Raw genomic sequence first — 22,020 nt, 5'->3', positions numbered from 1 at the left:
AAATTGAGTGCACTAAAAGACGGACACTGCATACATATCATGGATGAAAATCAGTGCAGCAGGACGCTAAAATAAAACATTATAAACTAAGAACAAGTTGAAGAAAAGTAAATGTTAACAAAATTCATTATTTGTACTCCTCAGTTTATGAGGTTAGGATGAATATATCAAGGAGGAACAGATGAACAGATGGACCAGATATGTAGCATATTTTAGGGAAGTTTGAAATGATTATGGTAGATAGGATAAATTTGAAAATTGGTCTTAGATAAATTATGTCAAGTGGGGACAGCATTTAACTGATATAGTGTACGATTCAGTGTCAAGAATTTGGAAATTTGCGGAAAACTTCAGACTTCGATAAAATACCGAGTAATTTCAATACCAGTTGAGCAACTGCCAATTTCTAAGGGAACTAGATAAAGGAATTATCTGTTTCTCCCATTGTTCCGTTTCCTGCAGACAATATTCAAGGCCGTCGAATGCTGTTTTGCAGTATTCAAGGCCGTCGAATGCTGGTTTGCAGTATTCAAGGCCATTACTTGAACTTTTAAAAACTACATGGTCGCTTATTACGTAGAAACAACACTATTGACTCTACCTAACAGTGTTATTTCTATTTCAGAGGTCCCGGGTGCAAATGTCCGACGTAAAACTGAAAAATCTTATTTTCCTCGGTCCCTCCAAAAAATTCTTAAAATAAGTCTAGATCGTCTTCCTCCACAGATGGACAAGAGTTATTAAATAAACAAAGAATCGAAGACTGTTCTCTTCTGGAATATAAAGGAACTTGTCGCCTTCATCTTCAGGGTTCGAACAATGAGCCGAGCAAGAAACCAGTGTGAAATCGAATATCAGACAGAGTTGTGAATGTCCCCGGCTTCCACGCTGTTTTCTTACACGGATTATTCTTCGACCGTGAAGATGGAGGCGATATGTTACTCTGAAACGTCTCTTAACTTTCAACGGACTATACGGCGTTATATTCCAAAAAATAGTAATCCTCATAACCACCGCTGCGAGAACCTCAAATCCTACAGAGGGAATAGTTGCCTGTTTCAAGATATTTTCCCAATCAGTCTCCTCGGAAGTACTGAGGAAAGCCACGAAACATTTGGAAGAATGATGTATCGCAGATTCGATTATGTTTCCGCGTATGTTTTGGCGTTATTAAGCGATAGAAGTGCTTTAAATCTGTAACGTCGTCCTGTACTTAATAGGTTTATTTCCTGGCGTCGAATCACGGACCATGCAGCATAATTCTTTACAGTTTCCTGTATAACACGCCATAGAGCGTAATTTCATTAACGCGATTGGACGGCGGCCAGGAAAAAAAAGAAAGAAAGAAAGAGACTTCAAGTGGACCGGATCCAATTTACATTCAGTACGTATTATCAGAACACGACTCAGAGAAAGTTTTACGTGGCCCCAAAAAGAAAATCGGCCAACCCTTGTGAGTCGCATAGCACAGGTATATTCCACCTACGACTGACGCTTGTCCTCTGCCTGTAGTAGCAGGCCACCTTAAATATAACCCAGTGCGTAAGCAGCGCATTTCTCGCCCACACTCAAATTTTGGCTGTCGCCGTCCTGTTCCTGAAAGAGTCACATTGCTTGCATTAAACTGCGCAAGCCCATGATGGCGACGTCAACCAGTACCACACAATTTTTGTTATCAGGCCTCCCGTTAATTTCTTCCTCTCAGCCGTCAGTTTGTGCTTGTAAGATATATTTTATGTTCTGTTAAAGCATAAAATATCTCTGTACTGTATTTCTTAATAAACATAAATTTGAAGGTATATTTGTGATCTAACGGCATACTAAACATCACACAACTGACTCCAGCAGTTCAGTCATGGGAGCTAAAAATAGATCCCATGCTGCCACCAAGTCGTTTTTTAACCAACATTCTTTATTTCAAAAAAACTGAAGTAGTCTTATGCTATCTCCATGCTGTCTGTCTTCGCATCCCCACCACCATTAACTTCTGAATGACTGAACCAATCTTTATGAAACTTGGTATGTATATCATAGCACATGAGCCCATCTCAACGGCCTGTTTCATAAATCTCTTCCTTCAGTCTGTGTGTATGTGTGCCCGTTCTATCGTTGCTGAGTAAAACCTCGGTAAAATGTATCTCTCATTTCATTGCTAGGCAAAGGCTCGGTAAACACGTTCCCGCGGCAATGCCTACTCGCAACAATAGAAAAATTGTTGGACACGTGTGTCTGTGGGTCTGCTTGTTTATCCCCATATCGTTGCAAAATGACAACTCGGTAAAGACATTCCTGCGGCAACGAAGACTTGTTGGAGGCGTCGTTTTCCATGCGGTCCATGTCGTATCAAAAGAAAGTTGGAGATTAGTTGTTCCCAGAAATTCTTGTATATTCGTACTGCCTTCATAGAAGTGTAAATTTTTCGATAGGGGCACGCGGTAGCGTAGTTGGTTGAGGCATTATGCTACAAGCCGGAAGGTCGCGGGATCGAATCCCGATGAGGTCATTGAATTTTTTCAATTTACTTAATCTTTCCAGCCGCACTATGGTCCTGGGGTCTACTCAGCCTCTAACAGAAATGAGTACCAGGAATATTCCTGGGGATAAAGGGCGGACGGCGCGTAGGGCTGACAACTTTACCGCCATCTATGAGCTGATTGTCTAGAAAATGTGGGAACCTCAACATCTCACAACCCTATGGGCCTCCAAGGCCTGTTACAGGGATAGCTTTACTTTATTTGCTTTACATTACCGCACACGTTCTCAGACCTCACATAAATTGTCGTTATAATAGCTAACACCTCAGAAGTTCGTATTGATGTTACTGACGGTAGAATTTAACATCCAGTAGCGTGACGAAATGCCGTCCATAGGTTCATAAGTTATCAAGTTGGCAAACATTGTAGGTTTATTTTTTCTTATTCTTAAGGGAATTTCGCTAACAATTCATTCCTATGTTCAAAAAAACATACTGTGCATATCCATTAGAAATATCAGAAGGTTAATGATGCTTAAGAAAATAATGGCTGTTTACTGTGGCAGAAAGAGTCCGTAAATAAACTCTGTGGGCGAAATGCCAAGTTATTGAGTGCTAAAGCAGGTGTATGCTCACTTTGCTCTCCAGTTAGAAGAGGTAAAACAAAACACAGCAGTTTGGATTGCAGAGAATTGCCAAATGCTTTCTTTTTGTTGATATTTTGCTTATGTCATTGCACTTGATATTCATTTATTGCAGATGCAAATCGTACAACGGATATAACGATAAATTATTTTATTCTGTATTATTATATGTATCTGCAGTACCAACTTTTGCGGATAGAGGGCGTCGCTTGGTCAGCGCAACGAATCCCCACGGCCGTTAATCTCGGTTTTTTAGACCGGAGTCACTGTTTCCTTGAAACTGCTCCTCACTTATTTTCACGAGGTTGAGTGGACCCCGTTCCAGACCCACTACTTCTCAGAAAATCTGGTAGCGCCGGGAATCGAACTCGTGACCTCTGGATCTGTAGCCAGGAACTCTTGAGTACTACGAGTAGACCACAGAGGCGGTCGGCACTAACTTCGCTGACAAGCGGCGGTCGCTCGGTCGATATAGTTCGCTTGCGGACTTAAACCACGGAGTTTGTTTTTATATGTATGTGCAGTACTTTAAAAATGCTGCAAGCGTGTATTGCCTCATAGCTCAGCAGTAACCCATTACGCTGCTCTTATATATCAACGTAAATTTATGAATCTGTTTCCTTTAGGTATTTAAATAAACCTTATTTTTCATACGTTGCCATTGTAAAATTAAGTCCTCTCAGTTGTATATGTGTATATCTCTGAAATCACGCCATGTCGGGTTACCATAGTAACAAAGTTTCAGAAGCCAGCAGGTTATATGAACGTAAGATATGTAATCGGTCAGAAACGAGCGAGCAGTACTTTGTTTCAGTGTTTTGTGTCTGTCTTCTAAGTACTGTTAATATTTTGATGTACGTATGTGGAGTGGCAGTTTACGATTGAAACTTTGTGCGTGTTCATGATATGTATACAGTGGCCGTCTTGTAGTGCACTCAATTTCACCTGTCACTTCACAACATGTTTACAACACTCGCAGCTAAGAAGGGAGCACACATCACAAGACGCGGTTTACACAGAAAATAAGAAAAAACGACCCCATAGTGAACGAACCACATGCAAGTTTTAATTAAGACAAATAAGATGAATTATCTTAACAAGTTTTAGCGAGTGTAAATTTATTATAGTTGACAAATACGGACTTTTTAAATACTTTTTAAATGGTGTTGTGAAAACATATGAGGGCAAGCAATGCAATAGATTAACGTAAATGGAGCACCTGATGATGGCACTATGTTGCCGAAACATGTTGTGAAGTGACAGGTGAAATTGAGTGCACTACAAGACGGCCACTGTATACATATCATGGATGAAAATCAGTGCAACAGGACGCTAAAATATAACATTGTGCGTGTTGTTCGTGGGAGATTGCGTTAAACGTGGACATGTTTCTTATTAATATTCGGCCGCGAGACGGGATGTTTTTAAATGATATTACAATTTTCTTCATGTGTTCATGAACTCTGAACAAAATCGAGAGATACCAATGAAATTTAAGTTCTGCCTTCTGGGATGCAGCACCGTGTACTACGCTGAAAGTCAACCGACTTTTCAGGGGAAAATACTGCCTCCATCTTCATGGTTGAAGAGTAGAGCAAGGAAGAAAGGAGAATGAAGTGGGAGAATTTCTTATGGCACTAGATCACGGATTGTAATTATATTACTCAGGGGTCAGATGGGGCCAGTTCGGATATAACTGCGTAGTGAAGGCTCTTGGGAGGAACAGTCTTTAGGTTAAAGAAATGCTATTTATGAATTGTTCGGACTGAATACACACTTTGTGGACAAACGAAAAGTTATACAATTGTTTTATTAAATAATTTACTCTGTAACCGTTTCCTGAAGTCTGATATATGTTTCAAGACTCAGAATTACACATCGTCAGAACCCTTTAGAATCTACAAGTTTCAAGAAGTTAGAACATGCGCTGTACTGAATATCTGGATCTACGTACTATGAATCCCATATGAAGCTGAAACCGCGTACCGTGATTCTGCTAAAAACTCGGTACACGTTCTGCACGGCTTAGAAGAGCTGTGATGGCGCAACGGTATAGCAACTGGCTACGGGCTGGGACGACACAGGGGTCGAGTCCAGGTAGGGGCACGTCGTCTAGAACGGCTCTGGGACCCACCCCGCCTCCTACACAATGGGGACCGGCGTCTCTTTACCCGATAGCAAGGAGGTCGGAGCGTGAAGTTAACCACTCCCATCCATACAGTGTCGAGGGTAAAGAATAAGTTGATCTATACTTCCACTTCCCAATACTCCATCATGGCGTAGTGCTTAATTAGTTAACCATAGCAACGGCTTTACATTTTACTGAACTGAATATAGAATGAGTCCCATTAGAATGTACCGTGTCCAGTTGTAAGGTAGATGGCCCATCCAGATCTTGTAGTTCAGCCAAATCCCTAGTTTTACTCATTTGTTTATTGCGATTACGGTAATTGTTCTGCACTCACTCTCACTCACTCATGGAGTTGAGCCCTTCTTGAGAAGCCGCCAGTTGTGCAGCCACTCAAGAACTTCCCAGAATTTTATGGAACCCGAAGGTTCATTACAGTGTTCACAAGAACCATCCACTTGTCCCTATCCTAAGCCAGATCAATTCAATTCATCCCATCCTATCTCCCTAATATTCATTTTAATATTGTTCACCCGCCTACGCCTTGGTCTTCCCAGTGGTCTCTTTCCTACTGGCCTTCCCACCACTCTCCTATTTGCACTCCTCCCCCATTCGTGCTACATGCCCTGCCCACCTCATCCTCCTTGACATCATCATTTTAATTATACTTGGAGAAGAGTACAAGTTATGAAGCTCATCATTATGCGGTAATTGTTCTACACTATTTATGAGAAAGTAAAACTTGGTGTAAGGCAATATTATTTGGCCGCGCCATAGCTCAAGCGGTTAGTCGCTGGCTTCCCACCTCAGCGGCCCGGGTTCGATCCCGGGTCTGATCAAGTGGAATTTATGGTGGAGAAAGTGGCGCTAGGGCAGCTTTTCTCCGCCAATCTTCATTCCACCAATTGCTCCACAATCACCCTCACCTATCATCTGGGGCTGGTACAATAGGCCAGAAGTGGCCGCAGTAGAAGGGGCTTAGTCCCACCCCACTAGCAATAAAGAAAAAGGCAATATTGTTAATGTCTGAATATCAATGCGGGCCGAATTTTGTCACCCTTGCCTTAGACTGTAAAAATACTGACCTCCTGAGTTCAGTTATGTATTGAGAGGATGTGGCAGGAGCCCCTGTGATGCGATTTCTGCAAGAAGAGACCCAGTTCTGTGGCAGTGGAGTGGGATGTGTTGGAGCCGTTTCCCGGCTTTTAAGGCGCCGAAATTTCGAGGTTCACCACACCAACTTTACCGCAGCACACGAACCAGTAGCAGCGGTTTAGAGATATGGCCGTGACGTAAAGGCTGACGTCAAGATAGTTAATGGTAGCGCAATTTTCACACAGCGTGGAGCCGGAAAATATTATCTATTATAATTTTTAAATATTCGTATTAAGGAAAAATTCTTAAGTAAAAAAAAAATAGATTTTATTAATACTTGTGTATTATGTCGCCGATCACAGTGGCCGCGCGGTCTAATGCATGAACTGTCATCGTCCACTCGAATATTGGTTCTTGGGTTCGGATCCCACTCGAGGCATTGATATGTGTTTATTGGTTCTTGGGTTCGGATCCCACTCGAGGCATTGATGTGTGTTTCCGTTTATTCTGTGTTTGTGCTGTCCTGTGTGTACGTAGCGGCCTTGCCGCGGGCTGATCCCCCGTCCAAGGAGTCCTACCGACTGTATAGAATTGCGAAACTAAAAAGAGAGGCCAAGGTCCAAAAAGGGCTCCGTTGATGAATGAATGTACATTATGTCGCGTGTGAATTTATTGTCTGATAAGTTGTTTGTGAGAAAACAGATAAATTCCTGAAGAAATCCGTCTTCTGGGATGTGGCGCCGTGAAGACCTCAAATCTTACACAGATAAATTCCTGCTAGTTTACCGTGAAAAGGATGGATTACATTAGGCTGATATACACTGAAATTAAATTTGCTTGACGAGTTTTTCTACAAACAGCAGAAATCAAATTTAATCGACATCCTTCAAGCTATCTCGTAGATTGAATATGCGGGTAGGCAAGCTGACAACCTTAACCTTTCACGATTTTTTTTTTCACTTCGATAACATGTTTAATTTAACGTATCAAAGGAGCATATAAAAATGGTAATGTTGCCACGAACTTACCTAGCAGATTTGAAGACTAAACTTGTTTAATCCGATGAATCTAGGCGAGTATCAGAACGTGAAGTGAAACTGATTATCAGAATGTTGGCCACATTGGACTGTGGACTCGTATATGAAGAAGGAAGATAATTTAGATAAACAGCAATGGCCGCCCTGGCAGTGTACCGGCAATTAGGAAAGCGCTTGTGACTTCTAACAGGTGCAAGTCACATAGCAAATATCGGTCTGCTGGCCAACAGGGCAACCCGTGACGTAGCCAAAATCCAACACACGCTGATCTGTCCCCTTCCAGTGGAGCAGCATTCCTGCTTCTTAATCCGGAGGCTCCGGAACCAGACATCGTCCTGGAGGATGCACTGTTCTGACTGGTGCTTTCCAGTCAAACCCCGGAACATGGCATAAAATTACACCATCGTCGGGATGTCGCAGTCAGTATAGAGACTGGCTACTGGCTGGACCACCGAGGGGTCAGAGTTCGAGTCCCCGTGGGGTTAAGAATTTTCGCTTATTCACATCGTCCAGACTGCCTCTGGGGTCAATCCAACCTCCTATCAAATGGGTACCGAGGGCTCCTTCCCTGGGGTTAAAGCGTCCGGGGCGTGAAGCTGACCACTCACCTCCAGCTAGTAGAAAATATGGATTTGTACATCCACTCCCCCATATGCCTTCATGGTGTAGTGTTTAATTATTTTACCACAGGGACAATTGCTTTTTTTTACTTTTGCCATCGTTTTCTGCCACAGAATATACAATTCACAATACGAGAGGGGGGGGTGAGTATACCAAACAGAAGGCCTTGTACGTCTGTTTCGGGCACGGAAGTTATACAAGACATAACCAATGTCCACTAGATTCGGCGTTCATGAAAAAGAAAGTTTATTCACGTCTGATGGTAAGTTCTGTGAAGAGTTGTAGATAAGGACCGTGCAATTGTTACTGTATGGTTAACTGAGAATTACATAATTTTTAAATATTCTGGCCAGACATATAACACATATAGTGTACTCATTAAATAGTCGTGGTTTATAAAGTCTGAAATTCTTCTGAGCGGTGTTTAAGAATTCAGTTCGTACCTCACAGGAAACACATTGTCACCGCTTCAAAGCCCAACCGGTTACTGCTGTTTAGGGAAACAGTCTCTGTATATTGTGAGAACCATACGGAACACACAGATACACTCTGTGGGCAGAATGGAGAGGTTTAATAAGTAACAGCAGGTGGTACGTACAGTATAATAACCACCGGGATTTAAAAGGTTAAGAGCCCTCGAGTACCAAGAGAGTACAACAAGATGTCCGTATCAGTTCGTTCGGAAACTTTCCCGTTCAACTTTGCAGTCTGATGCTTTTTTCTGAATTTCGAATACGTTCTGAATAATGAGTCATGTATTTTCGGAGAAGTTAATTCTTGAATTGTACCGCCATTTAAACCATACAATCACACGATGCCATTCCAGCTGGATCAGCGATAACATTAATGTTGACTGGCCTTGAACTTCTGCGATAGCAGCGTGCGCAATAATACCACGAGGATGCTGGAAACAGAATTCTTCTCTACCAAAGCGTTCGTTACAGGCGAACATGGCCGCTAAGCGCGATATGGTTCTCATAAATAACCGTTCAGAGCTGATATTCAGCTTATCAAGAAATCCTCTGATTTTAATCATCCTCAAATGTTCATTAGCGTCTTCATAGAAACTTTTAAATGGGAATTATCCTGAGCCAGCTAAATCCAGTCCAAGCCCTTACACTCTCTTTCTGTGAGATACGTCTTAATGTTATCTCCCTTTGTGTTTCAAGAAGCCATTTATCCTGCCTGCAGATTTTTTGTAATATACCTTAATCTAACAGAAGAGTTAAAGGGCAACCGGCGCGCAATGCTGACAACCTCACCGCCATCTGTGAGCTTCATTCATTCATTCATCAGTAATCTGTCAAGACGACAGGTCCACAGTCTCTTCCAAAACAGTTCCTCCACTTGATGCGATCTAGAGCTTTCTCCTTCAAACGAAAATATCCTCTTCTGTCCCCAAGGTCATCCAGCGTCTTCTTACTTCTTCCTCGTCTTCTGGTCACTTCTATCCGTCCCTCTATCTTTCCTTCAATAACTTCTTTTAGTAGACAGTTACCGCGTTAACGTCTAGAAAAATGTGGGAACCTCGACGTCTCACAACCCTATGAGTCGTCACGGTCTGTTACAGGGATAGCTTTACCTCTTTACGTTTTGTCGCTAAACAATTGCCGGGATAGGACGTCAAATTAGGACACCTCCGCTTCCTTCCACATCCTTTCGAATTCACACTAATCATCTTGCCATTCGATGCTATGTAGTCCGAATTACTGAGAGCGTCGTTAAATAAGCAATGAATACAATTCCTATATCAGTATCTATTGAGAGTGCTCCAGCGTAGTTGTTGTCCTATTGTGCTGTTATCTAAATGTAATGCGCTCGCTTTACGACGCACTACGCATTGTATGAGAACAAACGGACGCCATGCGTCCTGCGTAAACACTTCTTTTTGACGCCACACGTCAGGCGCGTATTTCTCCGTTTTCTTGTCTAATGAATAAGTAAATGATAATTCGGTCATCATGAATTTCGGTTTGGAGAGAAATTAGAGCGTGACAATGAATGTATTGCCACTGTCACTCGCTTTTTTTTTTATTTCATTAACGTTTACGCTCTAACTTTATCTCAGTTCCGTGTATGTACCAAGAAGCAACATGAAAACTGAAGTTGTTTATCTTTGAAATATAATTATAATTGACTAAAGAACGCGAAAACATTGTGAAATGTGTGCATTTAGATTACAAATATTTACGACGCGAATGTGGAGCTGACAGTGTGTGAAGGTAAATGAATACATGAATTGACACTCTTTATTATGAGTTTTTTGCAAGAGGTATGTCTTTCCATAATTAATCTCAGAGATTACTGAAAGGATTTCGATTAAATTTGGTATTGATATAGGCTATACATAAACGTTTTTGCCAAATGTAATTTTAACTGTAATTCTACAATATAGGCCCAAAGTTCTCTCCGTGAATAAATATGTAGACAGTCCTTGCTTTAATAAGATTTGCAGTGTGAAATTCCTCTCACACGAGCTATGCTAATGTCTGCTTGGCTTGGCATGCAAACGCGTACCATATGTACAATATGTAGCTATGACTGTCTTGTATTAGAACTGTAATTTTCGCATTACGTCCAGTAAGGATACCGAAAGCAGGTTCTGCTACCATAATTGCATGCATTTTAATATTATCCTGTGTTCTGAATGCAAATTTATGCGGTCATTACGCTTTTACGTTTTTCTTTATTACAATTGATTCAGCATTGACCTATGAAGCAGACTGTGAAGCTCGTCATGGGTGGTGGCATAATTCTAAGTAAAGTCTGTTACACAGGCTCATGCCGTGATGTTGTAACAAGATTGATCTGCACTTGTAAGTCCACTAATCAGTTAATGGACAGCGATAACTCTGTCGATACGGTTTCTGGCTATAGGCTGGACGACACAGAATCAGTCCCACAAGGAAAAGATTATTCTTTTGGTTCTACCGCGTCACCCATCCTCCTACCCAATGAGTATTGGGGCCAGAGCATCGTACNATATATATATATAAATGGAAAAACAAAAACACAACTACGATATTGTTGCGTGCGTGTATGTAGCGGGCGTTACCTAGCAACGGCCAGTGTTTACAGAGTCACCGCTTAGCACCCGAGTTTACGCCACAATACATTTTCGAGAATTCCACCGTCAGATTCTTTCGTGTGAGGAGGACATGGCGTCTTGCTCCTCTGCACAGCGTACAATGTACTGTACAGTGAAATGGCTCTATCTCGGAAACCGTTCAGAATAGGACACATGTACAACGTACAGACTTTCTTTTTGCTTAGAATGACCGATATCATGACTTTCCATAATATTGATCGCTACTCCTGGGACACTCTGTATGTATGTATGTATGTATATAGTAGGGGTGACCAAATTCATCGCTGAATATCGGATCCTTGAGCCGCAAACAGCGCGGACTGGATGACTTGCTGTCCAAGCAATCGACGTTGTATACTTAACAATTTGTTAAAAAAAAAATAAAAAGAAAAAGAAGAGGAGTTGACGGAGTTCATCAATATCTTCTCCCCCGAGCCGCACCGACGTTTCGGAAGAGCCGCCACGGCCGGTATGTAGCGTCCAGGAGTAGGATGGTTACAGAATGACGAACTAGGACGGACTTGCAAGGAAACAAGCGTAGCCTGTATTTGCCTATACGGACTGAGGAAACCCACGAAAGATCTTAGTCGGGGTACTCGATGTCTCGGACGACATTCGAACCCGGTGCCTCCCGAATGCAAGTCTGTAGAAGAGCTACCGCAGGACCCTAGAACATATGGAGGTTACAGTGGCATCTTCCTTTGTCTTAAGCAGTTTTTCAGTTTCCGTATATTTTAGACACTTGCCCTTCGTGCAAGTGGAGATGCTTTATTTTCCTCGTGACACATTACGCGGACGTCGTTGGAATAAACTCCGACGCCGGATTCGATATATACATCAGCAACAATTTGATTTTATGTGCTGTAAGACTTTTTGTCCTGTCCTAGAGCATTTGTTTACGCTGAAGTCCGCCATTAGAGGCGTCGGATGCTCTCAAGCTTCGATTTCTCTTACGCATGCGCTTCTCGATAAATCCGTTTCGCCTCATTTCACAGATGGGCCCTGTTGATTTATAATGGGCTTAGCTTACATGCGTTCTGATAAAGTTTCGGCGAGGTTACGTTAGGTTAAGTATAGGTTGATGAGGTTAATGCGGGATAAAGTGTCTTTAAACTGGGTTTGATTTTTATTGTTTCCTAATGTCGTAGACAAAGGCGCTCCCCCAGCCGTATCGTAATCATTGTCCTCGTACCTTATCACAAGGTCATCGTCGGAGGCAACTTCGACAACGGCGCCTGTTAAGGCGTCGGCACGTACGAAGGAGAGTCAGTAAATAGGTCACAAATGGTCGTAAAACAGACGTAATGGATGTCATACGTTTTCTATATGTATCACTAGGTAGCAGCACAATCCATTTTCATGACAGTCTAGGTAGCGCATGCACGTGTTCAAAGGCTGGTTTCAGTAGTCAAAATGGTGACCGTACTTGAGGAGTATTCTACCGAAGAGCAGCGTTCTGTTGTGCCTTTTGTGGGCAAAAGATCTCAATGCAAAGGATATTCATAAAGAAATGTTTACGGTGGCAAGTGTTTGTCGCGTAGAGCGGTGTACAGCTGGGTTGAGAAATTGTCTCAAGGACGTTCGAAAGTCGCAGATGATGCCCCACCCGTTGCGGAAGTGGCTGAGACAACAGACAAAAAACTGGGAGTACGCGCAATATCTCGATTACTGTCGACTCTTGAAAGGTGTTTCTGTTTCCTAGTATAGATGGAGAAAAAGTCCATATCTAATTCTCAGAAACTGAAATGAAGCGGTGTAACCGTTGTACTCTTGTGTGCCATAAATTCAGCAAACCTAATCGTCCTTAGTCGTTACAGGTGGTCTGGCGGAAACGTCGTTACGAGAAGTTGTGATAAGTTGATGTTTATAAGTTGGTAATGTGTATGATCTGCGGGGAATGATTTCGGAGACTTACGAACCTAATGAATCTGGGAAGTTACTGCTAACGGGCACCAAGTAAACTGATCCGAACGGTAAAGAATCAACTTGTATTCGAGAAGGCATCTGGTTCGAATCTCGACCGGGACAACCTCACTGAATCTGTTCCCGATTATCTCAGTTGCTGTAGTAAAATTCTGGGATAACACATCAAACCGCTGCCATTTCCGTGGCAATCCTTTCAAATTGTCTGTTCACCGCCACTACCACCCTCCCGTGTTTCGTAGGAAGTAAGGCGGCCGGTACGTGAAGCTGACCACTCGCCTCCAACTAGTAGTGATATCGAGAATGGTGGAGCTGTACCTCCACTCTCCCGTATGTCTCCATGGAGTGGTGCTTAATTAATGAAGGACAGGAGACGGAATAGTGGAGTCGGTATAGCGACTGGCTACGGGCTGGACGGCAGAGGGTTGAAGTTTGAGTCCCGGTAGAGGGCGAGATTTTTCTGTTCTTCACGTCGTGTAGACCGGTCCTGTGACCCACCTAGCCTCCTGTCCAATGGATAGCTCGGGGGTCGTTCTCCAAGGGTAAAGAGACCGCAGAGTGAAGCTGACCTCTCTCTTCCAACTAGTACCGAGGTCAAAAATACGTGGATCTATATATCCACTCCCCCATACGTCTATATGGCGTGGTGCTTAATTACCTTACCATTCTACCATTCGGCGCTATGTAGTCTTAAGCAATGACAGCGTACTTACTTACTCATGGAGCTGAGCCCTCCTTGAGGCGCCGCCGATTCTGCAGCTACTCAAGAACTTCCCAGCATGTTATTGAACCCGAATGTTCATTGCCGTGTTCACACAAGAGCCCTCCATCGACCCCTATCCTCAGCCAGATCAATCCAATCCATACCATCCCATCCTATCTCCCTAAGATCCATTTTAATATTTTCCACCCACCTACGCCTTGGTCTTCCCAGTGTCTCTTTCATACCAATATCCTATATGCATTCCTTGTCCCCCCCATTCGTGCTACATGCCCTGCCCACCTCATCCTCCTTGACTTGATCGCTCTACATTGGCATGAAATAATAAAGCCAGGACGGGCAAGGAATTTCGAGGAATCGTTCAGTGATATAGGTCTATAAATTGCTGTGTTTCTGGTTCATGTAGTTTTACAATTAATCATGCACACTTGAAATAAATGCAGCGAGTACATTGTTAACAACAAGCAAAATAATGACTTCCGTATTGATTTACCGGAACCCCTGACATCCCATCTACGTACACTTTTCAAAGGGCACTAATAAAATTTGTCGGAATCCGTATATCGGTTCTTCCAAAATACGTGTATATCTACCGAGAAACTGTAATTACGACGAACATAACCACACAGCAACATCAATATCTGCCCTTCTTAGTAACACTGGACTCTAATGTTGCCTTGAATACGTTCCGAGAACTCATACAAGAAACTAACTTTAATTGATTCAAGATGCTGCTTTTTTCCGGGACTTTTAACTCTCGAAATGAGAAACCACAGCGAATATCAGTCTACACTTCACTTAACGTAACATACCGTAATGGCGATTCTGCGCGTAAGGTTTCCAGGACACCAATGCCTTGACTGTCTTGACTGTCTTGACTGCCTTGACTGCCGTGACTGCCTTGACTGCGGTTATTCGCAGTCGTTCTGAGTGCTTCCAGGCAAATGCAGAGATGTCACGTTGCTTCCATTCGCGTTCCTTCCCAATTCATGATTCACTAACATTCTAATATCTGCAGTTAGTGACAGCGTCCTTAAATAAAACAAAACAAGCAAACTATACCGAACGAGCGGCCGCCGCTTATCGGCGAAGTTAGTGCCAATTTTAGCGGATAGAGGGTGTCGCGTGGTAAGGCCAACGAATCCCCACAGCCGTTAATTTCGGTTTTATAGACCGGAGCCGCTATTTCCTTGAAATAGCTCCTCAATTATGCTCACGAGGCTGAGTGGACCCCGTTTCAGACTCACTACTTCTCAGAAAATGTGGTAGCGCCGGGAATCGAACCCACACCTCTGGATCTGTAGGCAGGAACTCTGACCACTAGACCACAGAAGTGGTCAACGCCCTTAAATAACATAAATAAAACAATAACAACATTCAAAATGTCTTCTTTGAGATTTTCATTTGTCACTGCAGCTGATGTTAATTATTGCAGATACAAATTTATAACCCCAAAACAAGTCACGCTACAGACGCCACTGGGTCTTAAAGTTCTTTCTTTATCAGAAAACGTTTCAAATAAATTATATCATAGGTCTTAAACATGTCTGTGGTTTTGTGACAAGTCAAGGAGGATGAAATGGGCAGGGCATGTAGCACGAATGAGGGAGGCGACGAATGCATATAGGATATTGGTGGGAAAGCCAGAAGGAAAGAGATCGTTGGGAAAACCAAGGCATAAGTGGGTGGACAATAATAAAATGGATCTTAGAGAGATAGGATGGGATGATATGGATTGGATTGATGTGGCTCAGGATAGTTACCAGTGGAGGACTCTTGTGAACACTGTAATGAACCTTCGGGTTCCATAAAATGCTGGGGAATTCTTGAGTAGCTGCAGAATTGGCGGCTCGTCAAGAAAGGCTCAGCTCCATGAATAAGTAAAGAAGTAAGTAAGTAAGTGGTTTGTGACATCTAAGACAAAAAAAATATTTTGTGCGATGATCCATTTCTCCGAGAATCGATAAAGATCGAATAATATTGTCTTGCGGAATAAAACGCGGTGGAGGTATACCGATTTTTCGGAGGAACTGCATCCGTCTTCAGAGTTGAATAGTGAGTCAAGCAAATTACCACAAAATTGCTGGTCACTCGCTTCACGTACTCTCCATAATAACAGCCATGAGAGCCTCAAATCCAGGCTGATTTAAGTTCAATCTTCACATAAAGTAGGATTTGTATTGCATCAATATGTCTGCAGATTAAAGTGACATTCCTCTTGACATAAAAATGTTAAGCTATCACTGTAATAGTCCGTGAAGGCCCATAAGGCTGTGAGACGTCGAGGCTCCCATATTTTCTAGACATCAGCTCTCAGATGGCGGTGAGGTTATCAACCTTACGCGCCGGCCGCCCTATACCCCCAGAAATATTCCTAGTACTCATTTCTGTTAGAGGCCGATTTGACCCCAGGGCCATAGTGCGACTGGAAGGATTAGGACTATTGAAAAATCCAGTGACATTGGGAATCACATTTAATCGAAATATGTTGATCAATTTAAGATGTGTAAATGGAGAAACGTATAAATGTACAAGGAAATTATGTAACGGGGAAGGAAGCTCGGCCTGATTATGCTTAGTTATAGAACTTATTTGCCAGCGTGCATAAAATATAGTATGTCTAAACTCCACGTCAAAAAAATTGTTTTATCTTTTAGCGTATTAAAAGACAGGCTAAGCATTTGTGAGGAGTAGTTTCGGTAGTGACTTGTGGATATTACCTGTGTTAGCCAGCGTTGGGCCTCAGACGTCAAGCAGAGGATCTGTAAATGAATTTTGAAGAAGTAACATGTTTGATTATTGCTGAAATATTGACATATAAGGCACCCAGTTGTATATACGAGTGTATATATTTCTTTATATAATCTTCTGTAATATTAATTCCAGCCGCGAATATTTGAGGCTAGCAGGAAAGTCAGAATCGGACCTATGTATTTAAAAACCAAAACGAGTGGAGAAGATTTAGTGAGACTCACACCATTTAAACTCGCTATCCAAACCTAATTTAAATTCAGGAGTAAAATATGGCTTAAGAAGGAGAGTGACAGGAATAAATGGAAACTGTAAATATGTCGAAAATAAACGCAAGGAAATGATCAAACATGAAATAAGTGGCACATGGCGAATAACAAATATAGATAATGACATAAAAACTTAGCACTTGGACAGAATGCAAGAAATAATGTCTCAAAAATATTATTATGCCAGAGCATACAAAACAAAACGATGTAACTTTTAAATCTCTCTCTCTCTTTCTCTGTATGTGAGAAAGTAATGTAAAATTCCCTCCGCGTCAGTTGCAAGCAGCACGAGAGAACGCCGATAGAGGTGTTTAGTTTGATTCAGTTTAATGGACAGTTTACTTCAGAACCTAAGGAACTTTTACATCTAGCTTATGAGTCATTTTAGTAGCTTTTTATGAAAGTTTATTTAGGGGGATCTCACCTAATTCCGCAGTGCCTAGAATATTCTACTGCTCATTTTGAGCAGTGAAAATAATTTGACGCGCTGGAAATAGAGGCTGAAGCAGTTTGAACATACTCGTACAAAAAGAAATCGATTTTTTATTTTAGCACATCAGACAAGGTTTCACTGAATTATGAATTGCTTACAACCAACATTGTTTTTTTTTGTATGCTCTTCACCTTACCGCCATCTATGAGCCGATTGTCTAGAAAATGTGGGAACCTCGATGGCTCACAACCCTGTGGGCCTCCATGACCTGTTACAGGGATACCTGTACTTAATTTACTTGCGCTGTTTCAAGGTGGCATGCAAATGTGCTCACAGGCCTTGATTTGTTTTCATTTTCATACATGACTGAACTGAATACTGTATTTAGTTTTCATCACCACACGCGCATTTTACAACCATAAATATGTATAATAATGACTAGGGGCTTAGATTCTGAAGTAACTTTCTTGACATCTCATGTTGGATTCTACTTTCAGAGACAGCAGAATAGCAAGAACAAACAAATGTTGCTGTCAAGCACTGAAATATTGTATAAGCATTAAGCTCTTTACTGCAGTAGTGGTCGTTAGCCCTTAACAATGTACTTTTGCACGTTATTCACATTGCCAGCTTATGAGAGTTACGAGAAATATATTATGAAAATGACATGAAAGATACGGTTCGATGAATTTTAGAGGACAGATAAAGAGAGTGTGAAAGACCTCGCGGGACTACAAGATTCCACCCCCAGCCGTCCCAAGGCATGGCTGTTGGTTTCGTTTCCAGCTAAGGAACGGTAATACTTTTCAATTTGACCGCAGAAGACGATGATAAATGCTTCACACTATTATTCAACAGATGTCACTAGTTCCCCGTCTTACGTGCAACGCGTCCTTCTGAAATTTATTTTAAAATTTCTTACATACACACCGCGCGTTTTTTCAAACCTTATTTAAAAGTTTCTATACATTGCACTACATGTTTCGACCGACATTGATCGTCATCAGGTGATTAAATCTGTTGGTGGAAACTGCTGTGCTTCCGTTTTGTGGTTCAAATTTTCGTCGTGTATTCCCATCTACGCGCTTGTGTATTGGGTGGTGCTGGGTAGCTCTTCCTGTTTTGTTGTGTGTTTAGACTACGAACTTTATCACTGAGGTCCTGTCCATTGGTTTCAGATTGAATGAAACTAACACAGGACGATATATATGGTCCACGTTGTAATCAAAAGCGAGAGAGAACAAATCCTTCCTTAATATACTCGATTCTGTATGTGTGCTTTTCATATAGCTATGATGTGGAATTCTAATAAAGGGTGTAAAACTTCTCAGACGGTGATAATTAAGCTATGTTATTAATAAGTGACTGAAAATTGCATTGAAATATGTAAATGAAACAGGCACAATATAAGACGGTTCCCCAATATATGGGTTCTCGGTAATTGTGTCAAGGAGATGCTGACATCTCGTGAACACTTTGCGAACTGCTTAGTGCGAGGAGTAGACAACTTTCTCCACTAGATTTGACCCGCGCTTCGTACAAGGAGGATATTATGAAGAGCAAAAGAAAATGGTTCTTTTAGGTTGTTGTCTACATTGTTGTTAGTATCATCTACAATACAGCAAGTTAAGCACTAGTTATGAAATCGTTTATACAGGATAGCAGTGAGAGGAAACAAGAAATTGCGAACTGATTTTACACGAAACTTAGTACATACGAACCGGAAGAGAGCAAGCGCGTATCGACACACGTCTGTGGAAGGTTGCACATACCTAAGCACAACAACAAGCCAGTATTTTAAATATATTGTACAATTAATACTTTTATACCTTTTTTTTATAGTTTGCATGACCTTTGTATTATAACTAATTTTATCACAACATTAAATTGCCGAACTATGCTCATTATGTAAATGCATATTCGCTGGCAAGACAGACATCAAATGCAGGAAACGGATCCTGGTCATGACCAAAAATTTTAATCACTTGAGTAATGTTCATAGGTAGCGGCCTCCGTAGTCTAGGGGTAACATTCCCACCTCATGACTCAAGGTACGCGGGTTCAAACCCGGCGGAGGTCGTGGAATTTTTAAGGGCGGAAAAATTCAGGGAACAAGTCCTCCGGGAGGGACTTTAAGCCGTGGGTCCCGTGTCGTAGATTTACGGCACGTAAAAGAACCTCATGTCTCTAAGGAGACTTCTGAACAAAATTAGGCAACATTTCCCGCCCAAGTAGTTTCCAATTCCTCCGGTAGATGGGGGAAGTATTAGATACCACTGCCAGAGGAGGTTGGAACCTCGCTGGCAGAAAGGGGCTGATAGTAAGCACCAGTACCGGTAGGGTATGGAGACAGTAGAAATTAAAGGGGGACGCACAATGGACCACTAACCGGTCTAAGTGCATGGTGAAACCCACCCCCTCAATACGGAATACAGAAATGTTCATAGATGCCTGATGATGATCTAAAGTGTATGGTCGGAACATGTAGCAGAAGTAACGTTTACATTAAACAGTAAAATATTCACCAGTGTATGTTATCTTCATTGAAGATATCCCCACTTTGTTGTGTCCACTGTTATAATATAAGTAATTACAGATTTAATTGATATTCTGGCTTTACTGTGTGCATCTTTGGAAATTGTAACCACTTTTATTAGATAACGCCGGTAACCATTAACAAAACGGTTGCTGTCTCGTATTAGGACTCTGGTGTCATAATATGGGAAATGCCAATTTTGTTATAAATTGCTTTCGTGTTGTTATGCAAACAAAATATTCTCTTCTGTGATATTGAACTACTCCTCAAATGTGCAGTAATCATGTATTCGGAGCTTATTTGCGTGAATGTCACTTTATCCAACCACAGCAACCCGATTAAAAACAGTGTCTCGTACACGACAACTTTCTTCGGCCTATTCTGTCAAAAATCAGCTGCAGAATTACTGGGGTTGGGGACTTTTTCCATCGTCCGGAATTCTAGGAAATAAGAAACACGACGCTTCTGAAACTGGATCTGTTTCCGAAACGTCGTCCTTTCTATTACCTAGACTTCAGGACGATGGAAAAATTCCAAAAACCCAGTAATTTTGTGTGTTATCCACCATCGTCAGAACCCTTTAGAATCTAAAAATCGGCCTGTTGCTGGTTTACCGTAACACGAATGCACAGTTTGCCTGTAGTGTACAATAAATGTTATGTCCCATGTACAGATTGTATATGATAAATAACTCTTTGTTTGCTAAAGCAGTTATTGTAATTTAGCTCTTTCCTTTGAAGATGTGGTAGGTGCAAATTTTAAAAATAAAATTACTTGCGTGCGTAGCTCATTTATCCTTAGTATTGCGAAACTAGTCGTGTTTCCCCTAGGGATCCGTAGCGATAAAAGTAAATTTGTCCCTATGCTTAACTATTTACGTACTAATCCATGAAGACGTGTGGGGGAGTGGATGTATAGACAAAGTTTTCTTGACTTCGACAATAGTTTGAGTTGAGTGGTCTGCTTCACGCTCCAGTCAATCTTACTCCCGGGGAAAGAGCCCCCGCTACCCATTAAATAGGAGTCTGTGTTGACCCCAGAGCCCGTCTGGACGAGATGAAGAAGTGAAAATTCTTAACTTTACCGGGACTCGAACTCCGACCCCTCGGTCGTCCTTCCCATAGTCAGTCGCTATATCGACTACGCTATTCGGGATCGCGGTGCAGATATATTTATGAGCCTTTCTTTAATTAAAATTGCCCTTACATATGCTGATTGATTGGTCAATATCAGTATATATATACACGTACAATCATTACAATCATTACAATCATTACCAATCACATTGTAACAGTAGTTTCCGCCTGTATTGATATATCCTTCTGAAGATGGTCTCTCAGATCGTAACATGTCAAGGATGAAAGATTAAAAAGGATAGAAGAAACATTTATCATTCACACTGGACGCAGTTGATAACCTTTTATAATATTGCTAGTGTGACGGACCAGGATGAACCAAATCAAAGTTATGATGCGAGTTTATATATGTTACAGTGAATGTGAATAAACGGGTAGTTATACCTAATTAAAATGTAAAGCTATCCCTGTAAGAGACCGTGGAGATCCATAGGGCTGTGAGACGTTGAAGCTCCCACATTATCTAGAAAATCGGCTCGCAGATGGCAGTAAGGTTGTGAGCCTTACGCGCCGACCGCCCTTTACCCGCCAGAAAGATTCCTGGTACTCATTTCTGTTAGAGTCTGAGTCGACTACAGGACCATAGTGCGGCTGGAAGGATTAGGTCAATTGAAAAAAAAAATCATTTTTATCGGAACTCGAACCCGCGACCTTCCGGCTTGTAGCATAGTGCCTGGAGGCAGTATATATACTGCATATGCTCAACAGATCGACTTGCCATTTCGCCCGTGACGAGTGAATAATTCAGGCTGACGTGTGAAAAGATTCGTTAATATTATTTCCTGGCCTCCTTTTTCATTTCTCCACGGAAGTGGAACCACATTTGAATAGAAAATCAGTGTTTCTCAGTCGGAGGAACGCATCCCCCTGATGGGTCGCGTCCCATCGGTTGGACACAATTTTGAAATGTGCATAATTGTAGAAATATGCTGCTATGAAAAAGAAATGCTCTGTTTTTACTATGATCGGTTTATGTACCCCCCCCTCTTCACTAAGCGACCTGTGGGGGCCCAAGATTCAAGGAGAATATCTTAAAGATTTCTGTCTTGTGCGAAACAACGGCGTTTAGTTCGTAAAAGTCAAACGACGTTTCGGAGGAACATTTCATACCCATCTTCAGGTCCGAGGAGTAAGTCAAGCAAAAGACCAGCATGAAACAGACAGC

At 41.9% G+C, this 22,020-nt stretch overlaps 1 protein-coding gene across 4 annotated transcripts in view; it reads right to left on the bottom strand.

The window, feature by feature from the left end:
* Positions 1-22,020, bottom strand: part of LOC111861391 (aquaporin AQPAe.a) — a 61,617-nt gene that overhangs the window by 29,334 nt on the left and 10,263 nt on the right. The window contains exon 1 of one of the 4 annotated variants that reach the window (XM_023845922.2): positions 14,543-14,712. The exons of 2 other annotated variants lie outside the window; for them this stretch is intronic. The gene's annotated coding sequence lies outside the window, so the exon portion shown is untranslated. Of the gene's footprint in view, positions 1-7,368; positions 7,429-14,542; positions 14,713-22,020 lie in introns of those variants that run through there. One more of the 4 variants, XM_023845923.2, reaches the window with a different exon arrangement.

This window comes from Cryptotermes secundus, unplaced genomic scaffold (assembly GCF_002891405.2).
Source record: "Cryptotermes secundus unplaced genomic scaffold, Csec_1.0 scaffold289, whole genome shotgun sequence".
NCBI lineage: Eukaryota > Metazoa > Arthropoda > Insecta > Blattodea > Kalotermitidae > Cryptotermes > Cryptotermes secundus.
Note: the sequence above shows the minus strand (reverse complement) of the source record. Positions and strands in the feature narration are given on the sequence as shown.